We start from the raw sequence: 22,815 nt of genomic DNA, 5'->3' as shown, positions 1-22,815 counted from the left end.
TGGTAACTTAGTTTATTAACGTCTTTATTGATTTTAGTAGCTTTTAACTTTTACAACAGAAATCAAAACCAAACATACAAAATAAAAATAACAATTATAATAATAGATGAAAAGTAAATCAATAAAAATACAAAAAAAAAAATTACAAATATATAAGTAAATGCATACAATATAAAGGTACATCATATAACAACAATGGTATATCAGTAACAGGTAATACAAGTTATACAGAGAAAAAAATTGTATCAGCTTTCTTCAGGAAACCTGCAAAGAGATTTCAAATTTTTCAGTTTTTTTCTTGACTATAAAAGTTCATTTTTCTAAAGCCAAACAATAAAGCAATTCCCGCAACCATTGTCCAAAATGTGGGCTTTCTGGATTTTTCCAAAAATTATCTATTGTAAAAACTTAATGCATGTAATAAACAGAAAGTTAACAGTTTCTTATCTAAAGTAGTAAAAGTGCTTGTAATCGGAAAAATGTATAGAGTACACAGTTTTAGACATTTGGTCTCCCGTTTTAATACTATAGATAAAAAGTTTTTAATTTTCTTCCAAAAATGTTCAACCAAAGGACACTTCCATAAACAATGATATAGTGCCTATCTCTTTAAATTTGTGTAGTAATTCTGGAGTTATGTACAGTCTCATATTCCACACTCTCAGAAAAAATGGTACAATATTGTACCAAAGAAGGTACAAACCCTTGTCACTGGGGCAGTACCTTTTTATGGAACAGAATTGTATCTTAAGACAAAGAAACAAATTTGTACCATTGCAGTTTGTACCTTTAAAGACATGATTTGTACCATGGAGAGCCAAAATGTAGCTTTGGTTTTTAAAACCTGCAGATACAATATTGTACCTTCATCATATTTAAAAAAAAAAAAAAGTTTCTTTTTGTGTAAATGCACCTTTTCCATTTACAATAGAAATACAAAAGAATAAAAAATACTTTAACGTAAATCAAAAGATCTATTTTTTGCTAAACATTTCACAACACTTTTCACAAAAATGTTAAAACATTTTTTTCTACAATTTTCACTTTTTGTATCACCTTAAAGTCAATTTATTTAAGAAATTAATAATTAATGTTTATGAGTTTCTTTAAACATGCTTTTAAATGATGATTCATGTTTTATTATGGAAATTATTCATAAATCACTTCCTTTCAAGTAATATTTATTTTCATAGATATTGTAAAAAAGAAGGAGTTGTCCAACACTGATGTAGCTTTTTTATGAGTGCAATTGTGTACGTTCATTTAATTTTGTCCCATAAAAGGTACAGGACATTTTCATAAGTTTTTTTCTGTACCATATAAGGTACAACTTTTACAAAGGTACAAAACTGTTTCTCAAGGAACATTATTTGTACCACTGTACATTGTTTTTCTGAGAGTGTATTTATATTGCAGAAGTTTGAATCGTGGATTAATTGTCTGGGTTTGTGCTTTCAGACAGATACTCTGCCATTACTCTCTCTCTTACATCTTGACACCATGCCAAGCGTTTATTTTCTGTACTTTCCTCGCAATTACCAGTAGCTTATTAGCAGATTCTTTTTTCTTACTGTAAATATCAGTGGTTTAAAAAACTAAGATTTCAAGGGTGGGTAAATTGTAATTTTTCATTATTTGGATGAACAATCCCTTTGGGGTTGCTATTATTATGCCTTTTTAACTACAAATGAAAAAAATGTTTGTTTTTTTCATAATTTTTTACCTTTAAATAAACACATCAGTATTTGATTTATTCAAGTCACATAAATTCTACTGTCTTTACTTTGCAAATATATCCCATAATCCTAACCAAACAGTAAAATATCAAAACAAAACTATCTGCTCAGGAAGTGTAAACTTACTGAGTTTCCGATATGCAACTATTTCATTTTAATGATCTAACTGATTTGGTTTAGGTTACCTTGTATCAAGTATGTGATGTGATATTCAGCAGTGCTAAATGTTGGTAGCATTAGTATTATCCACTAGATGTTTAATACCAATTTGTCCACTAGATGTAGCAATCTCTTTGAGAAAATAAAGACAAGACAGACTATTTAAAATATTTATTGGTATTATTCATATAATTGTAAATAATATTAATGATTATTGTAACTATAATTATTACTTTTATTGTGATATATAATAAACTATATGATAATTAATACTATGATTGTTATTTTCTGCAGGAAATATTTAATAACATGGCAATTACTGATTGTAGCACTAGATTTAACAGTGCACAGCACATTATATGAAAACAGCAATATTTATATTTCATATCAGAAGTAGCAGCTAAAAAAAAGAAGAAATATTAATGAGAGATATACCATGTAACACATATAGCTATAATACCATAGAGCAAATAGCATATACCATATATAACCTTGTGGTTTTGCAGAGGTTTTACCTTCTCAAGTTTACATCTGTGAGCAAATCTTCTGTGAATTTATAGACACAAATACAACTTCCATCTTCTGAGGAGCAAATAGTTTGTGTGAAATGTTTACATAAAATATGTGAGGTGCATCCGAGGTGGAATAAACTATGGTTAATTGCTCAAAGCAGTTCACGAATGATTGACAAAGTGCACAATGGCTCTGATGGGGAGGAAAAGAAGCCAACCGATGCTGCTGTGCTGCTCCACACACCTGCCAACATGACCAGTGGCTCAGTCATCTCTCTGCTCAGTAGAGCATGCAGCAAAACCAGTCTGAGAGAAACAAACTTCAGACTTTGTGTTTTCCTCTTCACTAAGCTCTGGAGAAACATGTTTACTCAAAAGAAGAGGCTGCTGAGAGAATCAGGTACAGTACAATGACTTAATGATAATTTGTATCCTCAATTAAAGATACTAATTTGACAGACACTTATGCAAGACAACTTTTATTGTATTCTAAAGAAAATGTTGTTGTTGTTGTTTCTATTAATGCAAGCAACACTGCAGCTGAAAAAACAAAACTAATCAGGCCCGTAGCTTATTGAAAGGGGTAGTTCTTTTTTTCTGAAAAAGTGGATCTTTTTGCAGTTATTCTCCAAAATTTCTGTTAAATTATGAGGTTCAAACTCATTTTAGTGACATTTTAAGCACTCATCTATGCTGCATTAGATTGTTGCATGGTTATCATATACACTTTGATGCAACAAAAATATTTCTATTTAAAGTGCTTACCATACTATTTTACCACAAAGTGTTTATTTATAAATGTGCATTTAAACTGTATTAGTTTTATAGATAATGTTATGAGATTAGAATTTTAAATGAAACATTTTTTTAAAAGAAGTGTGAAAAAAAATATTTTTTAAAATACAAATTTATTATCATACATAATTATTAGGAATCTATTAAAACTTTATAAACCAACTAAAAACTAGCCCTGTAGGTAAATAACAAACACATGTCCTCAGTCAGAATTTATAAATTTGAATAATTAAATATTAAATTTGTCCTAAAGCCTTCTTCTATTAGTTATTTTCACAATTTATGACAGCACACTGTCAAAAATGGGACAAATGAGCTCATAAAGGAACCCCCCCCCCCCCCCCCCCCCCCCCGGACCTGTATTAGCATACGGACCTGCTAATAGTTATCACCATACCTCCCCATGTTGATTGATTAACAATTGCAAACACTTCTGAATAACACATTTCTAGAATGTTATGGATAAATGTAAAATTAATAATTTGATGAAAAGTGAACTATATTTGCATAACACTGGAAGAAGTTTTGGTGAAAAATTCTTGTTTCATTTTTTTGATACTTTAGAGTCAAATATTTTTTTTTACGGAGGGATTTCTTTGGGTAGCTCTCTACCACTCTGTAATTCAGAAAATACCCCAAAACGCCCACGAATAACCATAATATAATCACATTTCTTTGTGGAATAAAAGGTTTTACTAAATAAACTTTAATATTACATATAACCCATAATGTAAAACCTTTATATGAATAAATAGGAATAAAACTGAAATTTGAAGTAGCCTATGTAGGCAATATTTTCTGGATGCAGCCTTTATTACGCAAGCTGAGATGCATCTCTCAGTGACAGGCCTAAGCTCATGTAGGACATGAAACAAATGGCGAGAAAACGGCCTTCAAAAATATGTATAGTGAATTAAGAGTGCGACAAAAGCATTTAAAAGTGTATTTTGGATATTTTTTTTTTACATCCGACTGAAAAAATATATAGGCTAGCCTATTAAAAAAGAAAAGAAAAAAGACCTTCAGTAACACAAATTAATTTAAATAAAAACTCAAACGATTTATTCTAATTCAAAAATTAGAGAAATCCCAGTTTATGCATGATGTTTAGACAGTCTAATAAATTATATTAGATGTCTATGGTCTGGCACGTCATTGGCGTACGTTGCGTACCAATGTTAATTCTTACCTTCTTACCTTTAGCTTTAGCGTTTATATTAGCGTAGCATTCAAACACGGTAAGTGATTTGTTATTGTTTGTCGCGACGTTTGTTTCGTTTTGTCGACTTATTTGTAAACTATGGTTATAAAATAGTTCAAAAGACGGTGTCGGTAAGTAATGTGCTCAGAAAAGTTACGTTTCAAGACAAGATAGAGATTTCAAGATTTCAAAAACTCTGCATCCTTCTGGTAAAGGGCAAGATGGCAAGACGACAGAAATTTTGAAGGAAAGGAAGAGGGAAAAAGGAAGAGACGGTTTTTTAAACACAGTGGCTAATAAAAAGGTAAATTGCAAAAAGTCATTCATCACAAACAACCTTCAGTTTTGCTTCAGTGTTTTATAGAGAATGTAGGTCATGGTTTTGGACACGTACAGTGTAAACCAGTACAAACAACAGAAAAGCCGACTGTTTTATGGTATCTTTTGAAAAACATTTTACAAACACTCAATAGCATGGACTAACCTATAATGGCATAAAATGGTCAAGATAGGCAGGCTACCTTTAAACACCTTTTGAGAAACTGAAAATATTAATTCCATATTATTCTGTCTCCAGTCAAAAGTGGAATTAAAGAAGTCGAGCACAGATGCAGAGAGAGCAGATAAAATAAATGAACTGTCATATAGTTAGAGTAAAACATTGCCATATATGATTTTCTTCTTTATTTGTAGTGTGAGCGATTTTTATTTTATTTTATTTTTTTTTTGAGATGAGTCTATATATCACAATGCAATATCAAATGCTCACAAACAAGAACTTGGAGTTCCTCAAGGAAGCATACTCTGTCACACTTCAGCATCACGATTGATAACATTGTGGAAATCATTGAACCAAACATGTTCTGCAGCCTTTATGTGGATGATCTTTGTATCTGCTACAGAGGGAAGAATATGAGCACAATTGAAAGGCAACTACAATTATGTATTCACAAAATTAACCAGTGGTCTGTTGAAAATAGGCATGGGACAATAACCGTTTTCAAGCTATACCGCAATTTGGAAAAGTCAAGGTTTTAAAGCCACCAAAATTTTCTGTAATACCGTTCGTAAGGTACAGTATGTGTAATATTTTACATTTTTTTGTTTTGTTTTTTAGGACAACAGTATCTCCAGAAAAAAAAAATCAAAAGATGATGTTTTAAATTGTAAATAAATCAGTGTTTTTGAAACTGATGAAGACGGCAGAAGTCAATGATTCATTTGAATTATTTAGCCTGACATGTTTACTGCTCCAAAATATTATAAATCGTTCAAAAAATAAAATATATTGTTTTCAAAGGGAGAAAAGTTTTAGTTTTTTACCCAGACATTTAAAAAGAACATATTTTAGAGCAGTAATCACAATACCGTGAAACCATGAAACCGTGATATTTTTATTCAAGGTTATCATACCGTCAGAATCTTATACCGGCCCATGCCTAGTTGAAAATGGTTTTAAGTTCTCTAAAACAAAAACTGTTACACATTTTTGCATCCAGCGATCTCTTCATCATGATTCAGAACTTTTTATTAATGGAAATCTGATCAAAGTTGTTAAGGAAATCAAGTTTTTGGGCCTACTTTTTGACAACATAATGACTTTTTTCCCTCATTTGAAATTGTTAGAAAACAAGTGCTTGAAAGCTATGAATATAATCAAAGTGTTGGCAAAAACTAAATGGGGAGCAGATTTTACTGTACATTTGCTTCTTTATAGAGTTCTCATTCAATTCCCTTTGGACTATGGGAGTATAATTTATGATTCAGCCAGGAACTCATATAAACAGATCCTCAATACAGTACACCATCAAGGATTACGGCTTGCTTTAGGAGCATTCAGAACATCACTTATATAGAGTTTGTACATTGAAGCCAATGAACCTTCACTCCAAAACAGACGGCTGAAACGGTCATTACAGTATGCTGTTAAATTAAAAGCAAATAAGAGCAACCCGGCTTATTCTGCAGTCTTTAACCCACAATTTGTGCAGTTATATGAGACTAAGCCAAAAACCATCAGACCATTTGGTGTGCGCTTTAATACACATTTACAAAATTGAAATATAAACCTGGACATATTAAGTCAAATACGCTTCAGTTTCCTGCCTCATTGGAAGTTAAAGAAGCCCATAATCAATATGGATTTAGGATATCAGAAGAAAGGAACAAGTCCTAATGTATATAGACAACAATATCTGGATATTAGAAACCAATATTCTCAACACTCTATTTTTACAGATGGTTCAAAAGTGGAAAATGGTGTAGCAGCAGCAACGCTAACTAGGCAATAAAGTTATGGAATCAGAATGCACAATATTCACAGATGAAGCCAGTGCTTTAGTTTTAGCTTTGGAATATATAGAAAATGTCCAACAAAAGAAATCTATCATTTTTACTGACTCCAAATCATGCCTCCAAGTTATGGAATCTTCAAAAAATGATCATCCTTTGATTGATAATATTTTAACTAAAGCTCACCAACGACAAGATCAGTTTTATCACATCGTTTTTTTGCTGGGTTCCATGACATGTCGGGCGTTCAGGAAATGAGTGAGCTGATGCAGCTGCTAAGGATGCTTTGAAGCAAGTGGTGAACAAATGCCAAATTCCTCCCTCAGAGATGAGACCTTTTATCAATGTCTACATTTTAAACAAGTGGCAAGAGGAGTGGGATGCATTGGAAAATAATAAATTACATGAAATACAACCTGAAATCTCACACAGAATTTTAAGAAATTTTAAGACTAGATTTGATTAAGTGGTTTTTACCAGATGTCGTATTGGACATACAAGAATAACCCATGGTTTTTTGCTCCTACTACTTCCCTTACTATAAAACACATTTTACTGGACTGTCGTTCTTTTAATGATTCCAGAAGACTTTTTTATGAAATGAACTCTCTTAAGGACATTTTTAGCAAAGTGACACCAGAAAAGATTTTAATTCTTATCATGTATTAACACTAAAAATCTTATTTAATTGATGTATTCATTTGTTTGTTGATTTTTAATTGTATATTTATTATTGAAATGTTCCTGCCATGAAAATAGCCTTGGTTGCTGACATGGCATTAAATAAGAAATACATTACATTACATTATCACAGTGCAATAAATCAATAGGGGTCTAGTTTTCCATGTCCTAAGTTCCCGGAATGCTTTGCGCTGTATTGAGACAATCCTATTTTCTATAGGTTCCATGTTTTGAGACATGCTTATACTCACTTTCAAACACAACAAGGGAAAACATTTATCTAACAGTTATTTCGACAAATTGTAGTTTTCTGATGAATAAATAAATAAATAAATGAAACAAATATTAAAATTGTACAAACACACACACTCACCAGTAAATCCAGAGAATTTCTTAATTTTCTAAATTTCTTAAATCCAGAGAATATTTAATTTTGCACATAGCTATATATATATTTTCTGTACATCCCAGCAAAACTTCAAATGATTTCCTTTGTTTACAGCAATACGGCATGACTACACAGTTCAATTTATCCAAATAAGATTAAATGTCACATTTAGATGGAGGAAGATATATTTACACAATGAAAATCCATCTTTCAGAGCGAGTACAGCACAAAAAGAGTCATATCTCAGCACGCAGGCTCCAGTACTCCAGAGGCTGAAATGAAGCACTCTTTTTATTTCAGATGGTGTCATTATGGGAAATCCCTTTATCTCGCTTCAAAGCCCTTGAGCAGGTGTGTTTTATGAAACAATCACTTTATTCAGCCTCTTAACGGCAGGGGAATGAGGCCATCTAAAAGAAATCCTCCAGGAAGATTTCTCTCTTAGTTATGCAGGTGCTGTTAATGCCTAGCTTTATATGCATTTTCAATTAATTATGACACAGAGTGCTAAAACTAATTCAGGTGGGTAAGATGTTAATTTCTGTTTATGTTAAACATTTATTAAAAGAAAAAGGTCATTAATATTTCAGGTCAGTGATTCTCAGTGTGTTGGGAGTCAAAAATGATTTGCAGCATTGCAGATAGCAGGGGAAAACAAATGCAGAAAGCAATGACAGTGTCTGTTTACACTGCAAATAAAGAACCTTGTTCTGCAAAAAGAAGGCCCTGCTCAGATGTTTTTTTTTTAGTAGAAATTAATAAAATACTTTTCTTCAACAAGGATGCATTCAATTGAACAAAATGATAATAGAAAATGCTGTTTTAAAGAGCCTATTTGTTAAATAACGCTGAAAGAAATTATTACGGTTTACACACAAACACACACACACACGCACACAAACAGCAGCTGTTTTCAACATTGTTGATTAAGATTGTAAACAGCACAATGTCATCAAAACAATGTGCCTGTGGATGCAAAATAATTGCATTGCATGCAATATATGTTTTTCATCATAAATGAGAGTTAGCCTTTCAAAATAAATCTTAAAGCAATCAATTCTGAATCTGCAGTATGTCTATTAGAATTGCATTATGAATACATCTTGTGTATATCCATAATTTTCATAAACTGAGTAGATTTTTGGACAAAGAACCCTGAGGGGCCTTGTCTAGTAAAGATTTAATTCTGTCCATTTAAGCCTGTATCTAAATGCAAACACCAAAATTGTAATTTTGACTTTTTGTGTGTGTGTTTTTTTTATTTTAAGCACACACCCAAGGCCAAACTCATCTTCTCCTGTCAGTGATTTGCTCCTCCTTAAATCACATGCACAGACGCTGTCTCGGGAATAGCATCTTGTTTTTATTACCAATGCATTTTTGAAGAAAGTCATTTTTAAAAGTAATGCATCACACTATTGCATTCTCACAAAAAGTAAATATTTGCTTTACTTATTGTGCAATGAATAACTTGACTGATGTAATTAAAAAAGAGATCTGATTACTTTTCCCAGTGTTGGGTTACATCTGGAAGGGCATCTGCTGCGTATAAAACATATTCTGGATAAGTTGGTTGTTAATTCCGCTGTGGCGACCCCTTAATTATAAAGGGATGACTCTGAAAAGATAATGAATAAATGATCTGATTACTTTAAAAAAAAAACAACATTAACATTAATTCGTAGCACATCTAAAGTCGTGAAAAAATTGGACTGATACTGAGGTTACAATGAAGTGTGACAGCTGATCGTTTTGAAGAACCCAAGAAATCAAAATCAGCCATAGGATTTTGTGTTACATTGTTAGTTTTGGGGTGAACAGTGAATGTCATTAAGAAAAAAAAATTCTCTTCTTATCTTTAATTGAAATCTGAAAATGCACTTCCTGTTTTTTTTTTTCCAGTTATTGTCAGATTAGGTATAGCAAATATGTATGCAAATGGGTGTCTAACATATTTAATCACGCTGCTCTAATTGTCAGTTTTCACAACAAACAGAAATACTTAGAAGGAGGTATGTTAGGTTGTAATAACTCTCCCCAAACACTTTTCCTGATCTTTCTGAATGAAATGCCTACTTTACTACATCCATTCAGCTCGCAGTAGAAAAAAACAAGCCACGCCCACTGTTTTCTCATTTAAAATCCCGTTTCTCTAGCATCACAATACGAAAAAAATAACGGTTGCAGCTTCCGGTTCATAGGGACTTTAAAGGAAAATAATGTGCATCGCATTGTTGATATCAATAAATCACCTGTGAGAACAAAGATGCTAGAACAGTGGTAAAAAAAAAACGTTTTAATGTCTGTAATTTCCAAAATGTATAGCTATTCTCTCTTGAATCGATTTTGAGCTTAGTTTTCATCAGCAGATGGGGCTCTAGGATAGTTTTTAACTGGACACTGAAATGCTCATGAGGAAGAGCCCTGTTAAAAACTAAGCTCAGAATTGTAGAATCAATTTATATTATGATTTTTTTTCCCCCCACACTTCTAAGGGTGCTTTCACACTTGGTTCAATTGCCTGGGCTGTACCCAAGTTCAATTGTCCCGCTTTGCCACCTTCTCTGCTGCTTTGTGTTCACTCTATCTTTTTTCCTTCTGAACCCTGGTACGATTGCGTCATCGAAATGCTGTTGAGTGTATGGTTGTTGCTAGGTGACAGTCACGAAAGCAAATCGGCAAAATGGAAAGATGTGATGTTACGCACATCGCGGTCCTTTTGCATTTACTGAATCTTTTGGTTTTGGTCATACAGAAAGCGTCTCGCGTCCATCTGCCGCAAAAATATTCTAAACGTTCAGAACATAATGCGATGTCTGCAGAAGCTGTTTATGGAGGAGACAAGCAGACATTATCACTGTGCTTGCCCTGGCTCAGTCCCGTTGTCACCAAGGTACAGTACGTGATACATAGACACACACTTATGAATGAACGTTAATGAAAACTAATGCTATTGATTTGATACTTTTGCATTCATACCAGAAGTGAACCGGACCAGAGTTCACGTGAACCGTACCCAAATACCCCAGAACCGAACACCGGGGTACAGATTACGGATTCTCACCCAAGTTCAGAAGACACATTCATACTAGCTAAACGTACTGTACTCTGACGTCAAACGAACCTGGGTGCAGACCAAAAGTGCTAGTGTGAAAGCACCCTAAATAAGGCCTGCTTGTGGTTTGGGCACCCTAAAAAAACTGGCAAAAACAAAGCAGCCTCTGCCGAATCGTAGCAAACATAAAAGCCTTTGCCCTATTTTTTTGTGTGTGTAAATCTCTTTATTTTAGGATCGCACTTACCTTTAGCATTGTACTGACTGCAATACAACTTTGTTTCCTGAATAATATTGACAAGGAGGGTCATTTAGAAACAAATTATTAAATTAAGATGTCAGTGTTATGCTTTATTTTGAAAGTAATTTTAGTAACATGTTCGGTCATCATCACTCAATGTCCAATGTAAAAACTAATTCCTGAAGCAAAACCAGTTAAGAATCGCTGCCCTGGGCTGAAGTGTGTCAGGTTTGGAGACAATCACACAGAGAGAGGAACATCCTCCCATCCAACACTTTGTGGATCACAGCTCTCCCCCTATGGCTATTACTGTCTGAGAATGTTATATCTCTGTTCCTGCGATTTTCCATCACAGGATGTAGAACAACCCAGATTTGGTCCTCTGATGCCAATGGTGTGGACATTGTTTTGCTGAACGAGAGCTTGCACTTCAGTGACTTTGAACTCCGGGCTGGAAGTGGAGCCTTTTTTCCCCCCTCCATGTGCAAGGTTGAGAGGTCTTAGCTTAGAGGTTGGGCCCATTATAAATATTTCACTGGCAAGGCAAAAGTGCTAAAAGAAAAAGGAAAAAAAGTCGGTGAACTAAAAATACAGCAGCTTTAAATAACCTCAACCACGGCACTGAATTCAGTTGTACTGTACACCTCAGCACTGCAAGAACAAGCCATCTGTATAAAACTGACACGGACTGTTGCCTTAATTCAACAAACAAACAAACTATTTTTAGGTTCAGATGCAATGTATACAAAAATATGTTCCCAAAGGATGTGTGCTGCACACGTTTTAAGGTCAGAATAACAAAGTATAGTGTTTTGACCTCTCTTTGAGGGAGTGTTTGTACAGCACATTGAATGTGATGACTGTGGGAATGTTGTGGGAGATTATGTACGCTGCAGCATCTGCTTCAGTGTGTGCTTTAGGATTGTAGACATGCCATTCAATGAATACTGATTCTCTTTGGCTGATGGGATAAACTGAATTTATCATGCCAATGAATATTGAGAGAATCGTGTGACCGCTTTTTACCTCGGATCATTTACAAATGTTAGAGAATCACACGTTTGCTTGATCTAAGAGAGCATCGTGCAGCTGTTTTCAGTTTTATATTTATTTTTCCTCTCCTCTGGAAGCTGTTGCTCTTGCTTTGAATGAGTCATCAGTTTCACAGTTGGACTGTAGGGCGAATGTAACATGTGAATAAATGCCTCTTTTTCTTGCTTTTATCAAAGAGCTGAGACATAGATTGTGATTCTAAGCTTGCTGAATAAAACCTGGAGCTTCAAAGCACTTAATCTGTTACAAGTTCAGAGACCCAGTGGCTTTTAACACAAGGTTACATAATAGCACATTATAAGATTTAGGTTAGGGATCATTTAGCTTTGGGCAAGATTTTTGCAGTTTAAGTTTACATCTGCGCATAAAAATTAATCAGCACTTTATGATGTTCAACGTGTCAACATAAACAACACCATGAGTTTCCAATGTGTTAACTAATTATGAATATTAAGGAAATTTTTATTGAATTTATAATAATGGGTCACTGATTATGTTCACCTGTGTCTGGTTTGGTTTCTCATTTATCCATTTAGGCCCTCAGTTTTTTGCCCTGAATCACAGCTTTCAGTGAAAATAGCTAAATCTGTTGTCTTAAATGTGGAACTTTTGGTGTACTTGATGGTAAATTTAAAGGTATATCTGGTTGTGAATTTGTCCAGGAATCACTTTTTTTCTTCTTTTTCTTTTCTAAAAATATCATAAATAAATATTGCAACAAAGGTGCTTATACTGTTCCATATAAAAAAAAGATAATTCTGCTGGAGCTTAGATTCCCTTCTATGGTAAAAATATAATATTCTGGAAACATTCCTCTGATATTTTGACTCATACTGACATATCAGTTTCTGCAGATTTGTTGGTGTTGCATCCGTGATGCAAATCTCTTTATTTTACTACATCCCAAAGGTGCTCTGTTGAATTGAGATCTGGTGACTGAGGAGGCCATATGAGTACAGTGAAATTGCTGTCATGTTCAAAAAGTCAGCATGAGACGATTTGAGCTTTTCATGCAGCATAAATGGAGACTCATCAAATCAAATCACTTTTATTGTCACATCATCAGCAGCACGTGTGCTGTGATGAGTGAAAAGCTTAGGTGCTGGCTCCAGACATTGCAAAATACAGACAGTGCAAATACAATGACAGTGCAAAATACAGACAGTGCAAAATACAATGACAGTGCAAAATACAGACAGTGGAAAATACAACAACATACAACAGCATACTCCCAAAAAAACAGGACAATGTAAAATTGGCAGTGTTGACAGTGATATGTAATCATACCAGGCAACCTTTTTCCAATTTCTGTTGTCCAATTTTCTGTTTTTCTGTCTGAGCTGACAGGAGTGGTGCTAGTGTCCTCTTCTTCTGCTGTAGCTCATCTGTTTCAAGTTGATGTGAGATGCTATTCCGCAGACTTCTTTTGTAATAAGTGGATATTTGAGGTAATAGCCCCTTTCAAACGCTGAAAATTACTAGAAAATTGCTGTATAGAGTTCATGTGTGACATTACATCTGCCATTACCAGTGAAATCCCAGAATTCTGATTTGTGTGAACAGAGAGAAAATTATACATACAAATTCTGAACTTGTAAATATGATGTCTACTCTGGTGAATCAGAACTTTCTGATGTCAATGTATTAACATACGCACTGTTTATGAAAATAAAAGCCTTTGAATCCTTTGTTCTGACACATTTCTAAGACAATGTCTCTATTTTCCTTCTTAGTGCCAACTGTGGACAAAGAAAGATAGATCAAATGTTGTGAGTTTACCTGCAATTTCTTTGTTCAAATATGTAATCATGCATGGGAAAAGATTTGTCAAAAAGTGAGTCAGATTTCGGTAAAATATCAGTAGTCTTTCATTTTTAATAAGCATTTTACTAGCTGCAGCAATGCTAAAACGTATACTGCTCTACATGCAAAAGTATTCCATCCACATCTCTTCATCAGAGTAGTTCATAATACTTTTTCATATATCCTAAGAATGGCCCACAAGTTTATTTACAACACAGGCTTATACGTTTTTGGAGACCGCAAATTATGTAGCAAGAGGTACGTATGACTGCATTTCATTTTTTAAACGAACGCTACGGGGCGGTATGATGCCATTGCGTTTCGCACTTACCAGCTGACTGCTTACCTTTGTGTGGACGGCTTTTCCGCTGTAACCAATTTGTCCCATTATAGCTCGCCATGTACATAGGGTTCAAGTACGGTGAAGGACGGTTCCAGAATGCAGGTAAGACAAAAACAGAATCCAAAAAATGAAATAAACAAGTACACAACAGGGTGAGAATGTGGTAAAATCTGAAAACATGGTAAAAATCAGACAAGGGCTTTACTTTTTCTAGATTGCCTTTGAAAATTGTTGGTTGGGTTTAGGGAATTGGGTGGGCAGGTCAAACGATAAAATTGATTGGGTTTAAGGAAGGAGGAGGGTGGTTCAGTTGATTGATCGCTCAGTCAGTCAGTCAACAGCGGCCTCTGGTGGGTTTATGCGAGAACAGTAGGCGTGAATGGCACTCGCGAAAGAAAGTTGAGATTTGAAAAAGCGTACACAGCAGCCTCTTGTGGATTCGCGTAAACAAAAACTTCAAAAATACGTACCTCCTGGGACATATTTCGCGGCCTCCAGAAATGTATATAGAGGTACGTTTTCAGAATGTGCCTGGGTTGTTTATTTATATAGCACATTTCATACACAATGGAAATTCAAAGAGCTTTACATAAACAAGGATAAAGGTAACAAGAAAATAAGAATTACAAATGATTGAAACATAAAAAAAACATGTTAAAACACAATTTAAAGGAATGAAAAAGAAAAGAAATACATTATAGCATGATCTGTCAGATGTAGCACATTGCTCAATCAGTAAAGGCACAGTCAACAGATCAAACAGTCAACAGATTAAGTCTTGATTTGAATGTGCCTAATGTTGGAGCACATCTGATCGTTTCTGGAAGTTGATTCCCCCTGCTTTCACTGAACTCTTGTAATTTCTAATTTACTTGATCCTAATGATCTGAGTGATCTGTTAGGTTTGTATTCAGTGAGCATATCTGTAATGTATTGTGATCCTAGGCCAGTGAGGAGTCCATTACAGTAATCCACCCTGCTGGTGATAAAAGCATAAACAAGTTTCTCTAAGTCCTCAATGGAAACAAAGCATCTAATTCTTGCAATGATTTTGAGATGATAGTGTTCTGATATACTTACTGCTTTGACATGACTACTGAGACTCATATCTGACTCCAGAATCAGAATCACACCAAGATTCTTGACCTTATTTTTTGATGTTTGACCCTTAGAGCCAAGGTACGCATTCACCTTGAGAAACTCATCTCTGTTCCCAAATACAATGACTTCAGTTTTCTCTTTGTTTAACTGAAGAAAGTTTTGGCGCATCCAACTATTAATTATATCAATGCTCAGTTTGAACTTCAGCAGATATACTTGACCACCTCGAAATGCAATTGCACAATGCCTAGATATTACCTTGTGATTGGCTGATCAGATATTGTGCTAACATGTAGTTAAAACAGTATATTTATTATTATGTTTGTTTGTTGAATCTTTGTAAAGATAATTCTTTGTATTTTTGAAAATGGATTTAAATGTAATATGCACTTAAAATAAATGGAAATTAAATGTTAATATTTTTATCTAAAAGGGGACGGCTGAAGTCTAAAAGCCCCTGTTTTTCATGCAGTCAGTTTTTGGATTACGCTGTAAATATTCAGGATGCAAAAACCCTACACAGCTGTGGCCGAGTTTGTTTGACTCTTCCTTTTCAGAAGGGGTCGGCTGGCTCCCAGGAACCCATTTGACACAAGCATTTTTTTTCAACAGGACCATATATAGCATTCTATTTGTCGTTCCCATTGAGAATCTAGAATTTCTATTATTTAAAGCCGTTTTGTTGAACGCCAAACTGTTTGTTTCTTTGCTAAAGCCAGACTCAAATCTCAGCTTTATTCTCTTGGATGGAAATGGAAAGGCTTGATGCACATAATACCCATAAGCAGGTGGGATTGCTAGCTCTACAAACATGCGATATCTTTCCTGATCTGCCATATTTTTCAGCTCTGTTTGTTCCTTTGTTATTTGCATCAGCGTTTTGTTCTGTGTGACTCATGCAGCTGTTGAATTCAGGTGCTCCCAAAGGTGATTCAGACGCAAAGGAAGTGCTGCAGCATCATTTGAGAGCTGGATACCCTTGTTGGAGGTCTAGATTGTTGGCAGGAAACGAGAATCTCAGTCATGCTTGATTGTGCCCCGCGCTTTTGAACGCCATCCAAAACCGCACCAGAGGTAACGTCGTCTTTGCCGATCTGGAAATTAACACCATTCACTGTGGAGATGCTGCACTTCAGGACTGCATGTATGTTGCCAATCCGTTCGTGTTTTCCTGGAGGGAATGTACAGGAAAACAAATTTTCTCCCTCATTTTCATTTTCCAAGTCTTTCAGTCTCTCATCCTCTCAGTCCGAGGCGGGTGTCTTGTTTTGTTGATAGAGGGCATCTGTCGGCGAATGGCAGTGATGTGATGAGATTAGTCAGATTGGACAGGCCGCACTTCAAAAACAGGCCTAAAGGGCAGTGCATTAGCATTGCATCCATTCAAACATGACACAGCTTCCCCTGACTCCGTCCTTCAATGGGCATTCCTATTTTGGAAAGGCCAAATCATCAACCTCTAATCTACATTACGTTCATTATGTCTGGCTTCATTTCTCACGCGTAACATGTTGCTGGCACAAACCATATCACACAGGTCACAGTTCAACAAGGCATGTTAAAAGCACAAACATTTTGCACGGATTTGAGTTATTCATAAATAAACCAGTTTCAGATTTGTTTTTTTTTTTTTTTCAAAATTGTTTAATTTTTATGTGAAATATTTAGAACAGTGATCTATAAAATTAAAGAAACTTGTATTTGCTTAAAAATTTGGGTAACACTTTATAATAACTACCCACAATGGATCATCTATTAAGCATTAGCAAATAGTGAATTCATTATCTCTTAAGCATTAACTCTACATTAACAGATGTTTGTAAGCAGTTTTTAACTGCAGATACAAATGCTGTAATCTTGATTTATAAGCACATATATAATGTGCTTAATGATTGTATTTTCATACATTGTTATTTATTATTTTTTCATTACTAAATTAAGTATCGCATTATTTACAAACCTGTTATTTGAGAGAAGTTGCTGGTTTTTAAAGATTGCTCAGAATGCGTAAGTAAATGATTAATAAACTACAAATTAACATTTATATATCTTATGGACCCTTTTCACAAGCCTGTTATGACACTTTTAACGGTCATCAGAATTTTAAATCCTTGAAAGTTTTTAATATTTAGATAATTTTTTAACTTATGAACATTTATATGTATTTATGTATGTAGCATATCACCTTTGCTTCAAATTACAAAAAATGAATTACCGCTTGTGCAAGGTGTTTCTAATGCAGCGTCTATGGAACAGGACAGTAAATGTGACGTTATTCTGTCCACTGGCTGTCGTCATCAGTCTATTTTCTGAAAGTCTTTATAACATTAAAATAACAACATATAACATATAACATAACAAGTCTTTATAACATTATCAATGAGTTTTTCTTTTATTATTTGAGCAAATAAGATTGTTAAAAAATTTGTTGTATTTTCCCATTCACTGCGTTCTAAGATTTTCCAACTATGATTACTTTTGCTACTGAGAAACCCAGAAATGTGTGAAAAGGGTTTATTATTCAGGCATATACAAACAGTTAATTTGTATGTTAATGAACGCTTCATTAACTTAACTTCATCCACTTTTGTAACTTAATCTAAAGTGAGGACTATTTATTCTTTATAAATCTCTTATAAATGAAAATAAAATGCTTCAAATTTAAATTCTAAACAGGAAAGAAAGAAATAAAATTTTAGTGGCAAAGCCACTAAGAATTTAATTTATTTTAAAGGCCTGTTTGAAATGTATTGTTTGTAAAGACCATTAATCTAGAGCTTTACACAATTAAAGAACACCTTGGGGCATATGAATTGTTAATATAAAATAATAATTAAAAAGTATGTTTGGACAGAACTATAGCCGTAACTGATATGTTGTAATGAAGATATTTATAGAGCAAACTGTACAGAGAGATGAGCAAATTAAATAACAGATAAGTAGATGAGAGTAATGAAACAAACTACAGAGCGTGCATTTTTAGCTAGTGCGTTCGATGCAATTCAATTCCCCTTTGTTTCTATAGCGCTTTTACAATGTAGACTGTTTCAAAGCAGCTTAACTTAAAAGAAGTTCTAGCAAATGCAAACTGCTTCAGTCCAGTTTTCACAGATGAAATTCAGTTTAGTTCAGATGTCACACTGTGGTTTAATTGTTGCTTTATGGGACGGTCTGGACTAAGTGTCACTGGCTCCGAATATTGATAAACAAAATAGAGTTAAATAGGTAAAAGACACATTTTTCACATTTTTGGTAAAAGGCAGATGTTTTGTTTTTCTCTAATCCACTAGATGGCACTCAAACTAACCACAGCAATTTGCTAAGCATCTGCGTTTCTCTATGCAGATAGAAATTTGAAGAGGTGATATGTGAGGTGGCAGGTGGCAGGTCATTTTAAACTTTTACAGTCAATTATTTACGATTAAAAAAATTATAGGTGTAGAAATGAGTTTTTTAAATAATCAAATATATCTTCAGACAGATATTTTAAAAGCATAGTTCACCCAAAAATAAAAAAATGGCATTATTTACTCAACCTTCACTTGTCACAAACCTATTTGGGTTTCTTTTTTCTGTTGAACACAGAAAAAAGAAGTTATTTTGAAAAATGTTAAAAACCTGTAACCATTGACTTCCATAGTATTTGTATTTTTTCTACTATGAGAGTGGCTGGTTACAGGTTTCTAACATTCTTCAAAATATATTAAATAGAAAAAAGAAACTTACAAAAGTTTGGAACCACTTGAGGGAGAGTAATTACATATTAAAGGTAGTCTCTTTAAGTTTTTTTTTTACTTAACATGTAAATCAATGAGTTTGTAATAAAAGTAGTACCTTTTTTCCTTAGTTAACATGGTTAGATTCAAGTCACAAGATTATTTCTTACATTAGATGTAATAATTTACCATTATTATAATGTCCAGAATACATCTAACAGCTAAAGATTTAAGAAAACAATTAATTAGTCAATAATTATTTTGCAGCAATTTATTTAATTTAGTTTTTTTTTGTTAGTTTGTTTTTAATGTGTCATACATGACTGAGAATTTTATTTTTGTCTTCTGTAGGTCATGCTAGTTTATGATAGTTATTACTTTCTTGTTTAGACAAAAAAATAAAGTTGTATTGCAGATTTTCCTTAAAATTGCTTCATTTTGTCTTTGACCCATATAGCCTATAGTAAAAAATATTTAGATTTAAAGATTTATTTAGAATAAAAATTTTTTTTAGTAAGACTAACAGACAGCATAACACATACAACATTACATCCCCAAAGAGTTCCATCTCAATTCATTGGCACATCTTTAGTGAGTCATTATAAACACAGACATTTTCTTTTGTCAATTGATTTAGCATTATCTGTCCAACGCAGCTCAAACATGTTTCAGTGTTTAAAGAGAAATTTACTCATCACTCTTAAGTCCCGGTCAGGGGCTTCTTTGGCGAAGTGGGAGCAACATTTGGGCCTGACATGTGAATGGACTGCGAGGATTAGGATGGATTAATGCAAGAGTTTGCCTGATGGCTGCTGAGATTTATCTTAGCGGTACAATGTGTTATTGCTCCCGACAGGCTTCACCCACCCATCTTTACTTTGTAATAAGGTCGGATAATACCGGGCGCTGGTATATTCCTGTTTACCAAATCCAAATCTCCACATGTAATAAGGTCGCGGGAGGTTGAGTGACCGAGCGTCGCTGACAGGTTAAACGGCTGTGCAAAAACATAAACATCACTCACCCATATGCTAGCATTAAAGCATAACGTACACATAGCCTTTAACATTAAACGTGCTGTTCTGTCAGCCGTCATGAGGATCTGTTGATGCATTACTGCTGAATCCCTCACGGTTGCCGACCCTTTACTTATTAATCTGCCTCAGCAATTGTATGCAAGCTATTAGAAATGCATTAGCTCTGGTAATACATACAGTAGCAGTTGTGATTCAGCCTATACATTTTAAATGAGCGGGGATAGAATTAATCTAAGGGGACTGATTGCTCTTCCGTCATTCTGCTTCCATGCTGCTCAGAATATGAAAGTGGGAAATGCGGATATGACATGCATGGTGAAACACGGTCATGATTCTTCCACATTTTGACCAAAACTGACCAAATGCAAGTCTATCAATAAGGGGGCCTCATCCTGTCTCACTGTTTCTCTGAGGTCATCAGTAACCAATTACTTCTGAAGGCTACTACAGTGACCACAACAGTATTTGGACGCTTATGTTACACTTAAAAATGCATGACTGTCGTGGCATTAGATAACAAAAGCCAGTGGAATTTTTCCCAAAGACAAAAAAAGCACATGGATTTTTCAAACACAAGTTTTAACAGAGAAATGTTAGGTTTGATATAATAATCGTGCCAATCCAAATGAATACAAATATATTCTGCTTGTGCACCTTTAGTGCTGATTTGTTTCCATATTTAATGTGATTCTCTACACCCCAGGTTACTTTGCTGGACACCTGTGTGAACTTGAGGAGAAATGACTTCATACGTCCACTAAAATCTACCCTGACAACAGCTGACTAAGGGGTTTTTAACGTGTTTTCAACATTTTAAGCAATTCAGCCATTCTTTTCCACATTATTCACATGTTTGAGTGCCGGAAATGCAAACATTTGAGCAAAAAATATATATTATAACGTATAATCTGTTTGAAAACAGGTGACACGGTGGCTCAGTGGTTAGCACTGTCGCTTCACAGCAAGAAGGTCGCTGGTTCGAGCCCCGGCTGGGTCAGTTGACATTACTGTGTAGAGCTTGCATGTTCTCCCCATGTTCGTGGAGGTTTCCTGCAGGTTCTCTGGTTTCTCCCAAAGACATGCGGGTGAAATTGATAAACTAAATTGGCCGTAGTGTGTGTAAATGAATGTGTATGGATGTTTCCCAGTACCGGATTGCAGTTAAAAGGGCATTCGCTGTGTAAAACATATGCTGGATAAGTTGGGGGTTCATTCCGCTGTGGTGATCCCTGATGAATAAAGAGACTAAGCTGAGGGAGAATGAAACTGAAACATTATGTGTTAAATATTACATATGTGTTCAGTCTATGAGCATATAAAGTGGCATCGCCAGGTGGTGTTTTTCTCGCTAAGAAATGGGAATCTCTTTGGCTATGTTGTCATCCGTCAGACATTTTAAAAATGCAGTTTGTGTAAACTACAAAAAAGTGTTAAAATTTTACCTGTAAATTTTGTAATAGCAATGAGCATGCACATAACATAACGTGTTAAGTCTATAGACATGTGCGAGTTCTTGACAAACAAAACAACAATGGACTATATGCTTCTTTATTGTCTATGTGGGTTGCACAACACTATTGTCTGTATGGGGGAACTTTTTACATAAGCAAACCTAAAAATTATAATTACTTAAATCTAAGAAAGAGACTTGCACCATTCTGCCTTTATTTTCAGACAATATCTTTGATCATTTGTTTCAGATGTAGTCACTCTATTATTTTTAAACGTTGAGCTACATATATTAACTTTGTTTTTATACTGAAAACAATGTTAGCCTTCACTCCTAAAAAAAGTTACTTGCTCCCTTATAGGGATAGTTCCCCTAAACAAGAAGAATTTGTCATCATTAGCTCACTTTCAGCTTATGCAATTCTCCATATTTCTGTCACACAATAAGATGTTTTGAAGAATGTTTGAAACTAAGCATTAGGCATTAAGGCATATGCGTTTTCCTGTGGAATGCAGAGTGAACATTCACTATGGATGGATGGATGGATGGATGTGTGTGTGTGGGTGTGTGTGTGTTGTTAGTAAACTAGTGCATTTACTCAGCAAATCACTCATCTATATTATGTTTTCCCTTCTAACTAATGAGTTTTGGATACTGAGTGGCTTTACTGAGCTTAATGTAATGTCATGTGACATGGTTTACAAGATGTTTTTTATATTATTCTGCAGTTCAAACACTGATTCTGCAAATTATTTGACATGCAGTACATTTCAGAAAGTTGTTTCTTTCAATAGCTTTTAGTATTCACTCATGTGTTAATCTTGCCATAAATATAGTCACCGCCTTTTACATTTACAGTTTTTCTCAGTCACTTTGGTGCATTTCTCACAACACTATTTACATTTGCACAACAGTAAATCCATTTCCTAAAACAATTAATAATTTGTGCACATCATAGTAGCAGTTTCTCATTCCTTCCAACAAATTGCAAATGCTTTTGGACATGCATCAATTGCTTTCATACAACAGCTGTTTTATAACATTATTATTTGCTTATGTCATGTCAGTTAAAATTAACTAAACTTGTGAATGCTGAATAGTCATTATATATAAAACTAATAGTCCTCATTTCATTACTTGAGTCATTACATACAAAAATGTTGAACTAGTTATTAAAATCTGTCAAGCTAATTTTATGAAAAATTTTAAATCTTTTTTTCCTGAAAATGTCTTGTAAATTGAACAATTTCAT

This window comes from Danio aesculapii, chromosome 14 (assembly GCF_903798145.1).
Source record: "Danio aesculapii chromosome 14, fDanAes4.1, whole genome shotgun sequence".
NCBI lineage: Eukaryota > Metazoa > Chordata > Actinopteri > Cypriniformes > Danionidae > Danio > Danio aesculapii.
Note: the sequence above shows the minus strand (reverse complement) of the source record.